This window comes from Hyla sarda, unplaced genomic scaffold (assembly GCF_029499605.1).
Source record: "Hyla sarda isolate aHylSar1 unplaced genomic scaffold, aHylSar1.hap1 scaffold_428, whole genome shotgun sequence".
Classification (NCBI taxonomy): domain Eukaryota; kingdom Metazoa; phylum Chordata; class Amphibia; order Anura; family Hylidae; genus Hyla; species Hyla sarda.
In genome coordinates, this window is record NW_026610443.1 from 249,943 (window position 1) to 267,870 (window position 17,928).

At 43.2% G+C, this 17,928-nt stretch overlaps 10 pseudogenes; all 10 read right to left on the reverse strand.

Annotated features, from left to right (window-relative positions):
- Positions 1–599: 599 nt before the first annotated feature.
- Positions 600–864, reverse strand: LOC130334110 (U2 spliceosomal RNA; annotated as a pseudogene).
- A 1,479-nt stretch (positions 865–2,343) lies between these two features.
- On the reverse strand, positions 2,344–2,607 carry LOC130334084 (U2 spliceosomal RNA; annotated as a pseudogene).
- Positions 2,608–4,055: 1,448 nt separating this feature from the next.
- LOC130334114 (U2 spliceosomal RNA) lies at positions 4,056–4,321 on the reverse strand (annotated as a pseudogene).
- A 1,457-nt stretch (positions 4,322–5,778) lies between these two features.
- On the reverse strand, positions 5,779–6,043 carry LOC130334111 (U2 spliceosomal RNA; annotated as a pseudogene).
- A 1,476-nt stretch (positions 6,044–7,519) lies between these two features.
- Positions 7,520–7,783, reverse strand: LOC130334085 (U2 spliceosomal RNA; annotated as a pseudogene).
- A 1,454-nt stretch (positions 7,784–9,237) lies between these two features.
- LOC130334112 (U2 spliceosomal RNA) lies at positions 9,238–9,502 on the reverse strand (annotated as a pseudogene).
- A 1,468-nt stretch (positions 9,503–10,970) lies between these two features.
- LOC130334086 (U2 spliceosomal RNA) lies at positions 10,971–11,234 on the reverse strand (annotated as a pseudogene).
- Positions 11,235–12,703: 1,469 nt separating this feature from the next.
- On the reverse strand, positions 12,704–12,967 carry LOC130334087 (U2 spliceosomal RNA; annotated as a pseudogene).
- A 1,472-nt stretch (positions 12,968–14,439) lies between these two features.
- Positions 14,440–14,703, reverse strand: LOC130334088 (U2 spliceosomal RNA; annotated as a pseudogene).
- A 1,475-nt stretch (positions 14,704–16,178) lies between these two features.
- Positions 16,179–16,442, reverse strand: LOC130334089 (U2 spliceosomal RNA; annotated as a pseudogene).
- Between the last annotated feature and the right edge of the window lie 1,486 nt (positions 16,443–17,928).

Here is a 17,928-nt window from a genome sequence, read left to right on the forward strand (position 1 = left end):
CTCTCTCACTCACTCGCTCACTAAGTCAGTCTCTCTCTCTCTCTCTCTTTTTCTTTTTATATATATTTTTTTCCGTCTTCTTCTTCTTCTTCTTCTTCTTCTTCTTCAGACCCTGTCATAGCACTAATGCCTTTCCAATACCACCAGCAGATGGAGACACTCCATTGCAACATTGGTTGTGAGCAGCAGTTTCTAAAAACAAATGCCTCATGGCGGATTTCCCATCCATCAATGGATGGTAAATTTAGTTTTTATCATTCACTGACCACAGAAACCAATGCATGGTCAAGCAACAGCAATGACACACCCTTGTGTATAGGCATGAGACCCTCATGTCATTTAACAGGATTCAGCACCACCCACAAGACAGCTACCTGTCATGTCATGTCAAACCTGCACAGGTGTGCTAGATTATTATTATTTAGTTTTATTTTATTTTTTTACACCAATCAGTGTGCAAACATGGTCATTAAAACGCTAAATGAATAGACGTTCATAAACCAGTCAGTGCAACTCATCATTTTGGTCTCCAATTCTCAAACTCAAATTCTCACCCACGGAGGATTAAATGAGAATCTTTCTTGTTTAACACTGGAATGGGGTGGTGCACTGTTCACTACCCGAAGATACTGCCACATCGGGTCAATGCATAGGGCGACAGAAGCAAGCTTCCAAATCAGCTCCCTTTCTCAAAAATCCATTTAATTTATGGTCCCCAGATAGGGAACGTATGTATCAGTATGTGCTCACAAGTCACCCAAGTGCAAGTATTCACACAAAAAAAAAACGTGCCTCAGGATGCGATCTGTCGCAAGATCCTTTCTTTTTTTACACTTGATCTAAGCCAAAAGGCCTAGAGGGGATAACCGGGAAAGGGGTGGACCCAACCATGTCCCCTTCATGAGCACTCACATTACTCATAGGAATGGAAGGAAGGCTGGCAGCCAACCAGCCTCCCATACACTTTCTGGGTGGGTGGCAGTCAGCCACCCATACATACATACAGCACAGGCTAAACCCACATCATCACTTAAAAAAAGGACAGGCGACCATTGCACTCTGATGGAGCATTTAGCAATGCAATCCATAGCCTGGCTTTTGCCTGAACCCCCATCACTCCTCCTCTTGCATATAAGACAATATTTCAGATCTGCATATGAAAACAACACGCCTACCTTTGTTGCACATAGCTGCCTGCCTGTCTCTAGTTACCCCACTGGCTGTAGCTGCGTCCCTTCCGACATGGAATAACACCAACTGTAACGATAAACTGAAAATTAACAGTATAAACCTGCATCATTTTGGACTCTGGTATTTGCTGAATCCGGGTGACCTGACAATCGATGGTGGTGCCGCTGGTGATTCTGGCCTTCTTGGAATCTGTTGGGCCTATGTGTTAGCTCACACATCACTTGGGTATCCATGTTAACTACCACAACATGGTCATCTGCAGTTTACATCTAGCCCGTGGCATTGAATGGCATTTTAAAAGTGCTAAGGGTCCTGGTGCAATAATCCTCCCATGAGGATCAGCCTCAACGGCTTTGTAGATTGCACTCATGTCAGCAACTCCATATACATTTTTTTTTCTTCATGCTTCTTTCTTCATCCTTTTTTCTTTCTGTCATTCAGACTTTCATTCATTCGATCTCTCTCACTCACTTGCTTTAACTCATTTGTTCTCACTCACTCACTCACTCACTCAATCACTCACTCACTCATTCACTCTCACTCACTCTCACTCTCTCACTCACTCGCTCACTAAGTCAGTCTCTCTCTCTCTCTCTCTTTTTCTTTTTATATATATTTTTTTCCGTCTTCTTCTTCTTCTTCTTCTTCTTCTTCTTCTTCAGACCCTGTCATAGCACTAATGCCTTTCCAATACCACCAGCAGATGGAGACACTCCATTGCAACATTGGTTGTGAGCAGCAGTTTCTAAAAACAAATGCCTCATGGCGGATTTCCCATCCATCAATGGATGGTAAATTTTGTTTTTATCATTCACTGACCACAGAAACCAATGCATGGTCAAGCAACAGCAATGACACACCCTTGTGTATAGGCATGAGACCCTCATGTCATTTAACAGGATTCAGCACCACCCACAAGACAGCTACCTGTCATGTCATGTCAAACCTGCACAGGTGTGCTAGATTATTATTATTTAGTTTTATTTTATTTTTTTACACCAATCAGTGTGCAAACATGGTCATTAAAACGCTAAATGAATAGACGTTCATAAACCAGTCAGTGCAACTCATCATTTTGGTCTCCAATTCTCAAACTCAAATTCTCACCCACGGAGGATTAAATGAGAATCTTTCTTGTTTAACACTGGAATGGGGTGGTGCACTGTTCACTACCCGAAGATACTGCCACATCGGGTCAATGCATAGGGCGACAGAAGCAAGCTTCCAAATCAGCTCCCTTTCTCAAAAATCCATTTAATTTATGGTCCCCAGATAGGGAACGTATGTATCAGTATGTGCTCACAAGTCACCCAAGTGCAAGTATTCACACAAAAAAAAACGTGCCTCAGGATGCGATCTGTCGCAAGATCCTTTCTTTTTTTACACTTGATCTAAGCCAAAAGGCCTAGAGGGGATAACCGGGAAAGGGGTGGACCCAACCATGTCCCCTTCATGAGCACTCACATTACTCATAGGAATGGAAGGAAGGCTGGCAGCCAACCAGCCTCCCATACACTTTCTGGGTGGGTGGCAGTCAGCCACCCATACATACATACAGCACAGGCTAAACCCACATCATCACTTAAAAAAAGGACAGGCGACCATTGCACTCTGATGGAGCATTTAGCAATGCAATCCATAGCCTGGCTTTTGCCTGAACCCCCATCACTCCTCCTCTTGCATATAAGACAATATTTCAGATCTGCATATGAAAACAACACGCCTGCCTGTCTCTAGTTACCCCACTGGCTGTAGCTGCGTCCCTTCCGACATGGAATAACACCAACTGTAACGATAAACTGAAAATTAACAGTATAAACCTGCATCATTTTGGACTCTGGTATTTGCTGAATCCGGGTGACCTGACAATCGATGGTGGTGCCGCTGGTGATTCTGGCCTTCTTGGAATCTGTTGGGCCTATGTGTTAGCTCACACATCACTTGGGTATCCATGGTAACTACCACAACATGGTCATCTGCAGTTTACATCTAGCCCGTGGCATTGAATGGCATTTTAAAAGTGCTAAGGGTCCTGGTGCAATAATCCTCCCATGAGGATCAGCCTCAACGGCTTTGTAGATTGCACTCATGTCAGCAACTCCATATACATTTTTTTTTCTTCATGCTTCTTTCTTCATCCTTTTTTCTTTCTGTCATTCAGACTTTCATTCATTCGATCTCTCTCACTCACTTGCTTTAACTCATTTGTTCTCACTCACTCACTCACTCACTCAATCACTCACTCACTCATTCACTCTCACTCACTCTCACTCACTCGCTCACTAAGTCAGTCTCTCTCTCTCTCTCTCTTTTTCTTTTTATATATATTTTTTTCCGTCTTCTTCTTCTTCTTCTTCTTCTTCTTCTTCTTCAGACCCTGTCATAGCACTAATGCCTTTCCAATACCACCAGCAGATGGAGACACTCCATTGCAACATTGGTTGTGAGCAGCAGTTTCTAAAAACAAATGCCTCATGGCGGATTTCCCATCCATCAATGGATGGTAAAATTTGTTTTTATCATTCACTGACCACAGAAACCAATGCATGGTCAAGCAACAGCAATGACACACCCTTGTGTATAGGCATGAGACCCTCATGTCATTTAACAGGATTCAGCACCACCCACAAGACAGCTACCTGTCATGTCATGTCAAACCTGCACAGGTGTGCTAGATTATTATTATTTAGTTTTATTTTATTTTTTTACACCAATCAGTGTGCAAACATGGTCATTAAAACGCTAAATGAATAGACGTTCATAAACCAGTCAGTGCAACTCATCATTTTGGTCTCCAATTCTCAAACTCAAATTCTCACCCACGGAGGATTAAATGAGAATCTTTCTTGTTTAACACTGGAATGGGGTGGTGCACTGTTCACTACCCGAAGATACTGCCACATCGGGTCAATGCATAGGGCGACAGAAGCAAGCTTCCAAATCAGCTCCCTTTCTCAAAAATCCATTTAATTTATGGTCCCCAGATAGGGAACGTATGTATCAGTATGTGCTCACAAGTCACCCAAGTGCAAGTATTCACACAAAAAAAAAAACGTGCCTCAGGATGCGATCTGTCGCAAGATCCTTTCTTTTTTTACACTTGATCTAAGCCAAAAGGCCTAGAGGGGATAACCGGGAAAGGGGTGGACCCAACCATGTCCCCTTCATGAGCACTCACATTACTCATAGGAATGGAAGGAAGGCTGGCAGCCAACCAGCCTCCCATACACTTTCTGGGTGGGTGGCAGTCAGCCACCCATACATACATACAGCACAGGCTAAACCCACATCATCACTTAAAAAAAGGACAGGCGACCATTGCACTCTGATGGAGCATTTAGCAATGCAATCCATAGCCTGGCTTTTGCCTGAACCCCCATCACTCCTCCTCTTGCATATAAGACAATATTTCAGATCTGCATATGAAAACAACACGCCTACCTTTGTTGCACATAGCTGCCTGCCTGTCTCTAGTTACCCCACTGGCTGTAGCTGCGTCCCTTCCGACATGGAATAACACCAACTGTAACGATAAACTGAAAATTAACAGTATAAACCTGCATCATTTTGGACTCTGGTATTTGCTGAATCCGGGTGACCTGACAATCGATGGTGGTGCCGCTGGTGATTCTGGCCTTCTTGGAATCTGTTGGGCCTATGTGTTAGCTCACACATCACTTGGGTATCCATGGTAACTACCACAACATGGTCATCTGCAGTTTACATCTAGCCCGTGGCATTGAATGGCATTTTAAAAGTGCTAAGGGTCCTGGTGCAATAATCCTCCCATGAGGATCAGCCTCAACGGCTTTGTAGATTGCACTCATGTCAGCAACTCCATATACATTTTTTTTTCTTCATGCTTCTTTCTTCATCCTTTTTTCTTTCTGTCATTCAGACTTTCATTCATTCGATCTCTCTCACTCACTTGCTTTAACTCATTTGTTCTCACTCACTCACTCACTCACTCATTCACTCTCACTCACTCTCACTCTCTCACTCACTCGCTCACTAAGTCAGTCTCTCTCTCTCTCTCTCTTTTTCTTTTTATATATATTTTTTTCCGTCTTCTTCTTCTTCTTCTTCTTCTTCTTCAGACCCTGTCATAGCACTAATGCCTTTCCAATACCACCAGCAGATGGAGACACTCCATTGCAACATTGGTTGTGAGCAGCAGTTTCTAAAAACAAATGCCTCATGGCGGATTTCCCATCCATCAATGGATGGTAAATTTTGTTTTTATCATTCACTGACCACAGAAACCAATGCATGGTCAAGCAACAGCAATGACACACCCTTGTGTATAGGCATGAGACCCTCATGTCATTTAACAGGATTCAGCACCACCCACAAGACAGCTACCTGTCATGTCATGTCAAACCTGCACAGGTGTGCTAGATTATTATTATTTAGTTTTATTTTATTTTTTTACACCAATCAGTGTGCAAACATGGTCATTAAAACGCTAAATGAATAGACGTTCATAAACCAGTCAGTGCAACTCATCATTTTGGTCTCCAATTCTCAAACTCAAATTCTCACCCACGGAGGATTAAATGAGAATCTTTCTTGTTTAACACTGGAATGGGGTGGTGCACTGTTCACTACCCGAAGATACTGCCACATCGGGTCAATGCATAGGGCGACAGAAGCAAGCTTCCAAATCAGCTCCCTTTCTCAAAAATCCATTTAATTTATGGTCCCCAGATAGGGAACGTATGTATCAGTATGTGCTCACAAGTCACCCAAGTGCAAGTATTCACACAAAAAAAAAACGTGCCTCAGGATGCGATCTGTCGCAAGATCCTTTCTTTTTTTACACTTGATCTAAGCCAAAAGGCCTAGAGGGGATAACCGGGAAAGGGGTGGACCCAACCATGTCCCCTTCATGAGCACTCACATTACTCATAGGAATGGAAGGAAGGCTGGCAGCCAACCAGCCTCCCATACACTTTCTGGGTGGGTGGCAGTCAGCCACCCATACATACATACAGCACAGGCTAAACCCACATCATCACTTAAAAAAAGGACAGGCGACCATTGCACTCTGATGGAGCATTTAGCAATGCAATCCATAGCCTGGCTTTTGCCTGAACCCCCATCACTCCTCCTCTTGCATATAAGACAATATTTCAGATCTGCATATGAAAACAACACGCCTACCTTTGTTGCACATAGCTGCCTGCCTGTCTCTAGTTACCCCACTGGCTGTAGCTGCGTCCCTTCCGACATGGAATAACACCAACTGTAACGATAAACTGAAAATTAACAGTATAAACCTGCATCATTTTGGACTCTGGTATTTGCTGAATCCGGGTGACCTGACAATCGATGGTGGTGCCGCTGGTGATTCTGGCCTTCTTGGAATCTGTTGGGCCTATGTGTTAGCTCACACATCACTTGGGTATCCATGGTAACTACCACAACATGGTCATCTGCAGTTTACATCTAGCCCGTGGCATTGAATGGCATTTTAAAAGTGCTAAGGGTCCTGGTGCAATAATCCTCCCATGAGGATCAGCCTCAACGGCTTTGTAGATTGCACTCATGTCAGCAACTCCATATACATTTTTTTTTCTTCATGCTTCTTTCTTCATCCTTTTTTCTTTCTGTCATTCAGACTTTCATTCATTCGATCTCTCTCACTCACTTGCTTTAACTCATTTGTTCTCACTCACTCACTCACTCACTCAATCACTCACTCACTCATTCACTCTCACTCACTCTCACTCTCTCACTCACTCGCTCACTAAGTCAGTCTCTCTCTCTCTTTTTCTTTTTATATATATTTTTTTCCGTCTTCTTCTTCTTCTTCTTCTTCTTCTTCTTCTTCTTCAGACCCTGTCATAGCACTAATGCCTTTCCAATACCACCAGCAGATGGAGACACTCCATTGCAACATTGGTTGTGAGCAGCAGTTTCTAAAAACAAATGCCTCATGGCGGATTTCCCATCCATCAATGGATGGTAAATTTTGTTTTTATCATTCACTGACCACAGAAACCAATGCATGGTCAAGCAACAGCAATGACACACCCTTGTGTATAGGCATGAGACCCTCATGTCATTTAACAGGATTCAGCACCACCCACAAGACAGCTACCTGTCATGTCATGTCAAACCTGCACAGGTGTGCTAGATTATTATTATTTAGTTTTATTTTATTTTTTTACACCAATCAGTGTGCAAACATGGTCATTAAAACGCTAAATGAATAGACGTTCATAAACCAGTCAGTGCAACTCATCATTTTGGTCTCCAATTCTCAAACTCAAATTCTCACCCACGGAGGATTAAATGAGAATCTTTCTTGTTTAACACTGGAATGGGGTGGTGCACTGTTCACTACCCGAAGATACTGCCACATCGGGTCAATGCATAGGGCGACAGAAGCAAGCTTCCAAATCAGCTCCCTTTCTCAAAAATCCATTTAATTTATGGTCCCCAGATAGGGAACGTATGTATCAGTATGTGCTCACAAGTCACCCAAGTGCAAGTATTCACACAAAAAAAAACGTGCCTCAGGATGCGATCTGTCGCAAGATCCTTTCTTTTTTTACACTTGATCTAAGCCAAAAGGCCTAGAGGGGATAACCGGGAAAGGGGTGGACCCAACCATGTCCCCTTCATGAGCACTCACATTACTCATAGGAATGGAAGGAAGGCTGGCAGCCAACCAGCCTCCCATACACTTTCTGGGTGGGTGGCAGTCAGCCACCCATACATACATACAGCACAGGCTAAACCCACATCATCACTTAAAAAAAGGACAGGCGACCATTGCACTCTGATGGAGCATTTAGCAATGCAATCCATAGCCTGGCTTTTGCCTGAACCCCCATCACTCCTCCTCTTGCATATAAGACAATATTTCAGATCTGCATATGAAAACAACACGCCTACCTTTGTTGCACATAGCTGCCTGCCTGTCTCTAGTTACCCCACTGGCTGTAGCTGCGTCCCTTCCGACATGGAATAACACCAACTGTAACGATAAACTGAAAATTAACAGTATAAACCTGCATCATTTTGGACTCTGGTATTTGCTGAATCCGGGTGACCTGACAATCGATGGTGGTGCCGCTGGTGATTCTGGCCTTCTTGGAATCTGTTGGGCCTATGTGTTAGCTCACACATCACTTGGGTATCCATGGTAACTACCACAACATGGTCATCTGCAGTTTACATCTAGCCCGTGGCATTGAATGGCATTTTAAAAGTGCTAAGGGTCCTGGTGCAATAATCCTCCCATGAGGATCAGCCTCAACGGCTTTGTAGATTGCACTCATGTCAGCAACTCCATATACATTTTTTTTTCTTCATGCTTCTTTCTTCATCCTTTTTTCTTTCTGTCATTCAGACTTTCATTCATTCGATCTCTCTCACTCACTTGCTTTAACTCATTTGTTCTCACTCACTCACTCACTCACTCATTCACTCTCACTCACTCTCACTCTCTCACTCACTCGCTCACTAAGTCAGTCTCTCTCTCTCTCTCTCTTTTTCTTTTTATATATATTTTTTTCCGTCTTCTTCTTCTTCTTCTTCTTCTTCAGACCCTGTCATAGCACTAATGCCTTTCCAATACCACCAGCAGATGGAGACACTCCATTGCAACATTGGTTGTGAGCAGCAGTTTCTAAAAACAAATGCCTCATGGCGGATTTCCCATCCATCAATGGATGGTAAATTTTGTTTTTATCATTCACTGACCACAGAAACCAATGCATGGTCAAGCAACAGCAATGACACACCCTTGTGTATAGGCATGAGACCCTCATGTCATTTAACAGGATTCAGCACCACCCACAAGACAGCTACCTGTCATGTCATGTCAAACCTGCACAGGTGTGCTAGATTATTATTATTTAGTTTTATTTTATTTTTTTACACCAATCAGTGTGCAAACATGGTCATTAAAACGCTAAATGAATAGACGTTCATAAACCAGTCAGTGCAACTCATCATTTTGGTCTCCAATTCTCAAACTCAAATTCTCACCCACGGAGGATTAAATGAGAATCTTTCTTGTTTAACACTGGAATGGGGTGGTGCACTGTTCACTACCCGAAGATACTGCCACATCGGGTCAATGCATAGGGCGACAGAAGCAAGCTTCCAAATCAGCTCCCTTTCTCAAAAATCCATTTAATTTATGGTCCCCAGATAGGGAACGTATGTATCAGTATGTGCTCACAAGTCACCCAAGTGCAAGTATTCACACAAAAAAAAAACGTGCCTCAGGATGCGATCTGTCGCAAGATCCTTTCTTTTTTTACACTTGATCTAAGCCAAAAGGCCTAGAGGGGATAACCGGGAAAGGGGTGGACCCAACCATGTCCCCTTCATGAGCACTCACATTACTCATAGGAATGGAAGGAAGGCTGGCAGCCAACCAGCCTCCCATACACTTTCTGGGTGGGTGGCAGTCAGCCACCCATACATACATACAGCACAGGCTAAACCCACATCATCACTTAAAAAAAGGACAGGCGACCATTGCACTCTGATGGAGCATTTAGCAATGCAATCCATAGCCTGGCTTTTGCCTGAACCCCCATCACTCCTCCTCTTGCATATAAGACAATATTTCAGATCTGCATATGAAAACAACACGCCTACCTTTGTTGCACATAGCTGCCTGCCTGTCTCTAGTTACCCCACTGGCTGTAGCTGCGTCCCTTCCGACATGGAATAACACCAACTGTAACGATAAACTGAAAATTAACAGTATAAACCTGCATCATTTTGGACTCTGGTATTTGCTGAATCCGGGTGACCTGACAATCGATGGTGGTGCCGCTGGTGATTCTGGCCTTCTTGGAATCTGTTGGGCCTATGTGTTAGCTCACACATCACTTGGGTATCCATGGTAACTACCACAACATGGTCATCTGCAGTTTACATCTAGCCCGTGGCATTGAATGGCATTTTAAAAGTGCTAAGGGTCCTGGTGCAATAATCCTCCCATGAGGATCAGCCTCAACGGCTTTGTAGATTGCACTCATGTCAGCAACTCCATATACATTTTTTTTTCTTCATGCTTCTTTCTTCATCCTTTTTTCTTTCTGTCATTCAGACTTTCATTCATTCGATCTCTCTCACTCACTTGCTTTAACTCATTTGTTCTCACTCACTCACTCAATCACTCACTCACTCATTCACTCTCACTCACTCTCACTCTCTCACTCACTCGCTCACTAAGTCAGTCTCTCTCTCTCTCTCTCTTTTTCTTTTTATATATATTTTTTTCCGTCTTCTTCTTCTTCTTCTTCTTCTTCTTCTTCAGACCCTGTCATAGCACTAATGCCTTTCCAATACCACCAGCAGATGGAGACACTCCATTGCAACATTGGTTGTGAGCAGCAGTTTCTAAAAACAAATGCCTCATGGCGGATTTCCCATCCATCAATGGATGGTAAATTTTGTTTTTATCATTCACTGACCACAGAAACCAATGCATGGTCAAGCAACAGCAATGACACACCCTTGTGTATAGGCATGAGACCCTCATGTCATTTAACAGGATTCAGCACCACCCACAAGACAGCTACCTGTCATGTCATGTCAAACCTGCACAGGTGTGCTAGATTATTATTATTTAGTTTTATTTTATTTTTTTACACCAATCAGTGTGCAAACATGGTCATTAAAACGCTAAATGAATAGACGTTCATAAACCAGTCAGTGCAACTCATCATTTTGGTCTCCAATTCTCAAACTCAAATTCTCACCCACGGAGGATTAAATGAGAATCTTTCTTGTTTAACACTGGAATGGGGTGGTGCACTGTTCACTACCCGAAGATACTGCCACATCGGGTCAATGCATAGGGCGACAGAAGCAAGCTTCCAAATCAGCTCCCTTTCTCAAAAATCCATTTAATTTATGGTCCCCAGATAGGGAACGTATGTATCAGTATGTGCTCACAAGTCACCCAAGTGCAAGTATTCACACAAAAAAAAACGTGCCTCAGGATGCGATCTGTCGCAAGATCCTTTCTTTTTTTACACTTGATCTAAGCCAAAAGGCCTAGAGGGGATAACCGGGAAAGGGGTGGACCCAACCATGTCCCCTTCATGAGCACTCACATTACTCATAGGAATGGAAGGAAGGCTGGCAGCCAACCAGCCTCCCATACACTTTCTGGGTGGGTGGCAGTCAGCCACCCATACATACATACAGCACAGGCTAAACCCACATCATCACTTAAAAAAAGGACAGGCGACCATTGCACTCTGATGGAGCATTTAGCAATGCAATCCATAGCCTGGCTTTTGCCTGAACCCCCATCACTCCTCCTCTTGCATATAAGACAATATTTCAGATCTGCATATGAAAACAACACGCCTACCTTTGTTGCACATAGCTGCCTGCCTGTCTCTAGTTACCCCACTGGCTGTAGCTGCGTCCCTTCCGACATGGAATAACACCAACTGTAACGATAAACTGAAAATTAACAGTATAAACCTGCATCATTTTGGACTCTGGTATTTGCTGAATCCGGGTGACCTGACAATCGATGGTGGTGCCGCTGGTGATTCTGGCCTTCTTGGAATCTGTTGGGCCTATGTGTTAGCTCACACATCACTTGGGTATCCATGGTAACTACCACAACATGGTCATCTGCAGTTTACATCTAGCCCGTGGCATTGAATGGCATTTTAAAAGTGCTAAGGGTCCTGGTGCAATAATCCTCCCATGAGGATCAGCCTCAACGGCTTTGTAGATTGCACTCATGTCAGCAACTCCATATACATTTTTTTTTCTTCATGCTTCTTTCTTCATCCTTTTTTCTTTCTGTCATTCAGACTTTCATTCATTCGATCTCTCTCACTCACTTGCTTTAACTCATTTGTTCTCACTCACTCACTCACTCACTCAATCACTCACTCACTCATTCACTCTCACTCACTCTCACTCTCTCACTCACTCGCTCACTAAGTCAGTCTCTCTCTCTCTCTTTTTCTTTTTATATATATTTTTTTCCGTCTTCTTCTTCTTCTTCTTCTTCTTCTTCAGACCCTGTCATAGCACTAATGCCTTTCCAATACCACCAGCAGATGGAGACACTCCATTGCAACATTGGTTGTGAGCAGCAGTTTCTAAAAACAAATGCCTCATGGCGGATTTCCCATCCATCAATGGATGGTAAATTTTGTTTTTATCATTCACTGACCACAGAAACCAATGCATGGTCAAGCAACAGCAATGACACACCCTTGTGTATAGGCATGAGACCCTCATGTCATTTAACAGGATTCAGCACCACCCACAAGACAGCTACCTGTCATGTCATGTCAAACCTGCACAGGTGTGCTAGATTATTATTATTTAGTTTTATTTTATTTTTTTACACCAATCAGTGTGCAAACATGGTCATTAAAACGCTAAATGAATAGACGTTCATAAACCAGTCAGTGCAACTCATCATTTTGGTCTCCAATTCTCAAACTCAAATTCTCACCCACGGAGGATTAAATGAGAATCTTTCTTGTTTAACACTGGAATGGGGTGGTGCACTGTTCACTACCCGAAGATACTGCCACATCGGGTCAATGCATAGGGCGACAGAAGCAAGCTTCCAAATCAGCTCCCTTTCTCAAAAATCCATTTAATTTATGGTCCCCAGATAGGGAACGTATGTATCAGTATGTGCTCACAAGTCACCCAAGTGCAAGTATTCACACAAAAAAAAACGTGCCTCAGGATGCGATCTGTCGCAAGATCCTTTCTTTTTTTACACTTGATCTAAGCCAAAAGGCCTAGAGGGGATAACCGGGAAAGGGGTGGACCCAACCATGTCCCCTTCATGAGCACTCACATTACTCATAGGAATGGAAGGAAGGCTGGCAGCCAACCAGCCTCCCATACACTTTCTGGGTGGGTGGCAGTCAGCCACCCATACATACATACAGCACAGGCTAAACCCACATCATCACTTAAAAAAAGGACAGGCGACCATTGCACTCTGATGGAGCATTTAGCAATGCAATCCATAGCCTGGCTTTTGCCTGAACCCCCATCACTCCTCCTCTTGCATATAAGACAATATTTCAGATCTGCATATGAAAACAACACGCCTACCTTTGTTGCACATAGCTGCCTGCCTGTCTCTAGTTACCCCACTGGCTGTAGCTGCGTCCCTTCCGACATGGAATAACACCAACTGTAACGATAAACTGAAAATTAACAGTATAAACCTGCATCATTTTGGACTCTGGTATTTGCTGAATCCGGGTGACCTGACAATCGATGGTGGTGCCGCTGGTGATTCTGGCCTTCTTGGAATCTGTTGGGCCTATGTGTTAGCTCACACATCACTTGGGTATCCATGGTAACTACCACAACATGGTCATCTGCAGTTTACATCTAGCCCGTGGCATTGAATGGCATTTTAAAAGTGCTAAGGGTCCTGGTGCAATAATCCTCCCATGAGGATCAGCCTCAACGGCTTTGTAGATTGCACTCATGTCAGCAACTCCATATACATTTTTTTTTCTTCATGCTTCTTTCTTCATCCTTTTTTCTTTCTGTCATTCAGACTTTCATTCATTCGATCTCTCTCACTCACTTGCTTTAACTCATTTGTTCTCACTCACTCACTCACTCAATCACTCACTCACTCATTCACTCTCACTCACTCTCTTACTCACTCGCTCACTAAGTCAGTCTCTCTCTCTCTCTCTCTTTTTCTTTTTATATATATTTTTTTCCGTCTTCTTCTTCTTCTTCTTCTTCTTCTTCTTCTTCTTCAGACCCTGTCATAGCACTAATGCCTTTCCAATACCACCAGCAGATGGAGACACTCCATTGCAACATTGGTTGTGAGCAGCAGTTTCTAAAAACAAATGCCTCATGGCGGATTTCCCATCCATCAATGGATGGTAAATTTAGTTTTTATCATTCACTGACCACAGAAACCAATGCATGGTCAAGCAACAGCAATGACACACCCTTGTGTATAGGCATGAGACCCTCATGTCATTTAACAGGATTCAGCACCACCCACAAGACAGCTACCTGTCATGTCATGTCAAACCTGCACAGGTGTGCTAGATTATTATTATTTAGTTTTATTTTATTTTTTTACACCAATCAGTGTGCAAACATGGTCATTAAAACGCTAAATGAATAGACGTTCATAAACCAGTCAGTGCAACTCATCATTTTGGTCTCCAATTCTCAAACTCAAATTCTCACCCACGGAGGATTAAATGAGAATCTTTCTTGTTTAACACTGGAATGGGGTGGTGCACTGTTCACTACCCGAAGATACTGCCACATCGGGTCAATGCATAGGGCGACAGAAGCAAGCTTCCAAATCAGCTCCCTTTCTCAAAAATCCATTTAATTTATGGTCCCCAGATAGGGAACGTATGTATCAGTATGTGCTCACAAGTCACCCAAGTGCAAGTATTCACACAAAAAAAAACGTGCCTCAGGATGCGATCTGTCGCAAGATCCTTTCTTTTTTTACACTTGATCTAAGCCAAAAGGCCTAGAGGGGATAACCGGGAAAGGGGTGGACCCAACCATGTCCCCTTCATGAGCACTCACATTACTCATAGGAATGGAAGGAAGGCTGGCAGCCAACCAGCCTCCCATACACTTTCTGGGTGGGTGGCAGTCAGCCACCCATACATACATACAGCACAGGCTAAACCCACATCATCACTTAAAAAAAGGACAGGCGACCATTGCACTCTGATGGAGCATTTAGCAATGCAATCCATAGCCTGGCTTTTGCCTGAACCCCCATCACTCCTCCTCTTGCATATAAGACAATATTTCAGATCTGCATATGAAAACAACACGCCTACCTTTGTTGCACATAGCTGCCTGCCTGTCTCTAGTTACCCCACTGGCTGTAGCTGCGTCCCTTCCGACATGGAATAACACCAACTGTAACGATAAACTGAAAATTAACAGTATAAACCTGCATCATTTTGGACTCTGGTATTTGCTGAATCCGGGTGACCTGACAATCGATGGTGGTGCCGCTGGTGATTCTGGCCTTCTTGGAATCTGTTGGGCCTATGTGTTAGCTCACACATCACTTGGGTATCCATGGTAACTACCACAACATGGTCATCTGCAGTTTACATCTAGCCCGTGGCATTGAATGGCATTTTAAAAGTGCTAAGGGTCCTGGTGCAATAATCCTCCCATGAGGATCAGCCTCAACGGCTTTGTAGATTGCACTCATGTCAGCAACTCCATATACATTTTTTTTTCTTCATGCTTCTTTCTTCATCCTTTTTTCTTTCTGTCATTCAGACTTTCATTCATTCGATCTCTCTCACTCACTTGCTTTAACTCATTTGTTCTCACTCACTCACTCACTCAATCACTCACTCACTCATTCACTCTCACTCACTCTCACTCTCTCACTCACTCGCTCACTAAGTCAGTCTCTCTCTCTCTCTCTCTTTTTCTTTTTATATATATTTTTTTCCGTCTTCTTCTTCTTCTTCTTCTTCTTCTTCTTCTTCAGACCCTGTCATAGCACTAATGCCTTTCCAATACCACCAGCAGATGGAGACACTCCATTGCAACATTGGTTGTGAGCAGCAGTTTCTAAAAACAAATGCCTCATGGCGGATTTCCCATCCATCAATGGATGGTAAATTTTGTTTTTATCATTCACTGACCACAGAAACCAATGCATGGTCAAGCAACAGCAATGACACACCCTTGTGTATAGGCATGAGACCCTCATGTCATTTAACAGGATTCAGCACCACCCACAAGACAGCTACCTGTCATGTCATGTCAAACCTGCACAGGTGTGCTAGATTATTATTATTTAGTTTTATTTTATTTTTTTACACCAATCAGTGTGCAAACATGGTCATTAAAACGCTAAATGAATAGACGTTCATAAACCAGTCAGTGCAACTCATCATTTTGGTCTCCAATTCTCAAACTCAAATTCTCACCCACGGAGGATTAAATGAGAATCTTTCTTGTTTAACACTGGAATGGGGTGGTGCACTGTTCACTACCCGAAGATACTGCCACATCGGGTCAATGCATAGGGCGACAGAAGCAAGCTTCCAAATCAGCTCCCTTTCTCAAAAATCCATTTAATTTATGGTCCCCAGATAGGGAACGTATGTATCAGTATGTGCTCACAAGTCACCCAAGTGCAAGTATTCACACAAAAAAAAACGTGCCTCAGGATGCGATCTGTCGCAAGATCCTTTCTTTTTTTACACTTGATCTAAGCCAAAAGGCCTAGAGGGGATAACCGGGAAAGGGGTGGACCCAACCATGTCCCCTTCATGAGCACTCACATTACTCATAGGAATGGAAGGAAGGCTGGCAGCCAACCAGCCTCCCATACACTTTCTGGGTGGGTGGCAGTCAGCCACCCATACATACATACAGCACAGGCTAAACCCACATCATCACTTAAAAAAAGGACAGGCGACCATTGCACTCTGATGGAGCATTTAGCAATGCAATCCATAGCCTGGCTTTTGCCTGAACCCCCATCACTCCTCCTCTTGCATATAAGACAATATTTCAGATCTGCATATGAAAACAACACGCCTACCTTTGTTGCACATAGCTGCCTGCCTGTCTCTAGTTACCCCACTGGCTGTAGCTGCGTCCCTTCCGACATGGAATAACACCAACTGTAACGATAAACTGAAAATTAACAGTATAAACCTGCATCATTTTGGACTCTGGTATTTGCTGAATCCGGGTGACCTGACAATCGATGGTGGTGCCGCTGGTGATTCTGGCCTTCTTGGAATCTGTTGGGCCTATGTGTTAGCTCACACATCACTTGGGTATCCATGGTAACTACCACAACATGGTCATCTGCAGTTTACATCTAGCCCGTGGCATTGAATGGCATTTTAAAAGTGCTAAGGGTCCTGGTGCAATAATCCTCCCATGAGGATCAGCCTCAACGGCTTTGTAGATTGCACTCATGTCAGCAACTCCATATACATTTTTTTTTCTTCATGCTTCTTTCTTCATCCTTTTTTCTTTCTGTCATTCAGACTTTCATTCATTCGATCTCTCTCACTCACTTGCTTTAACTCATTTGTTCTCACTCACTCACTCACTCACTCACTCAATCACTCACTCACTCATTCACTCTCACTCACTCTCACTCTCTCACTCACTCGCTCACTAAGTCAGTCTCTCTCTCTCTCTCTCTTTTTCTTTTTATATATATTTTTTTCCGTCTTCTTCTTCTTCTTCTTCTTCTTCTTCTTCAGACCCTGTCATAGCACTAATGCCTTTCCAATACCACCAGCAGATGGAGACACTCCATTGCAACATTGGTTGTGAGCAGCAGTTTCTAAAAACAAATGCCTCATGGCGGATTTCCCATCCATCAATGGATGGTAAATTTTGTTTTTATCATTCACTGACCACAGAAACCAATGCATGGTCAAGCAACAGCAATGACACACCCTTGTGTATAGGCATGAGACCCTCATGTCATTTAACAGGATTCAGCACCACCCACAAGACAGCTACCTGTCATGTCATGTCAAACCTGCACAGGTGTGCTAGATTATTATTATTTAGTTTTATTTTATTTTTTTACACCAATCAGTGTGCAAACATGGTCATTAAAACGCTAAATGAATAGACGTTCATAAACCAGTCAGTGCAACTCATCATTTTGGTCTCCAATTCTCAAACTCAAATTCTCACCCACGGAGGATTAAATGAGAATCTTTCTTGTTTAACACTGGAATGGGGTGG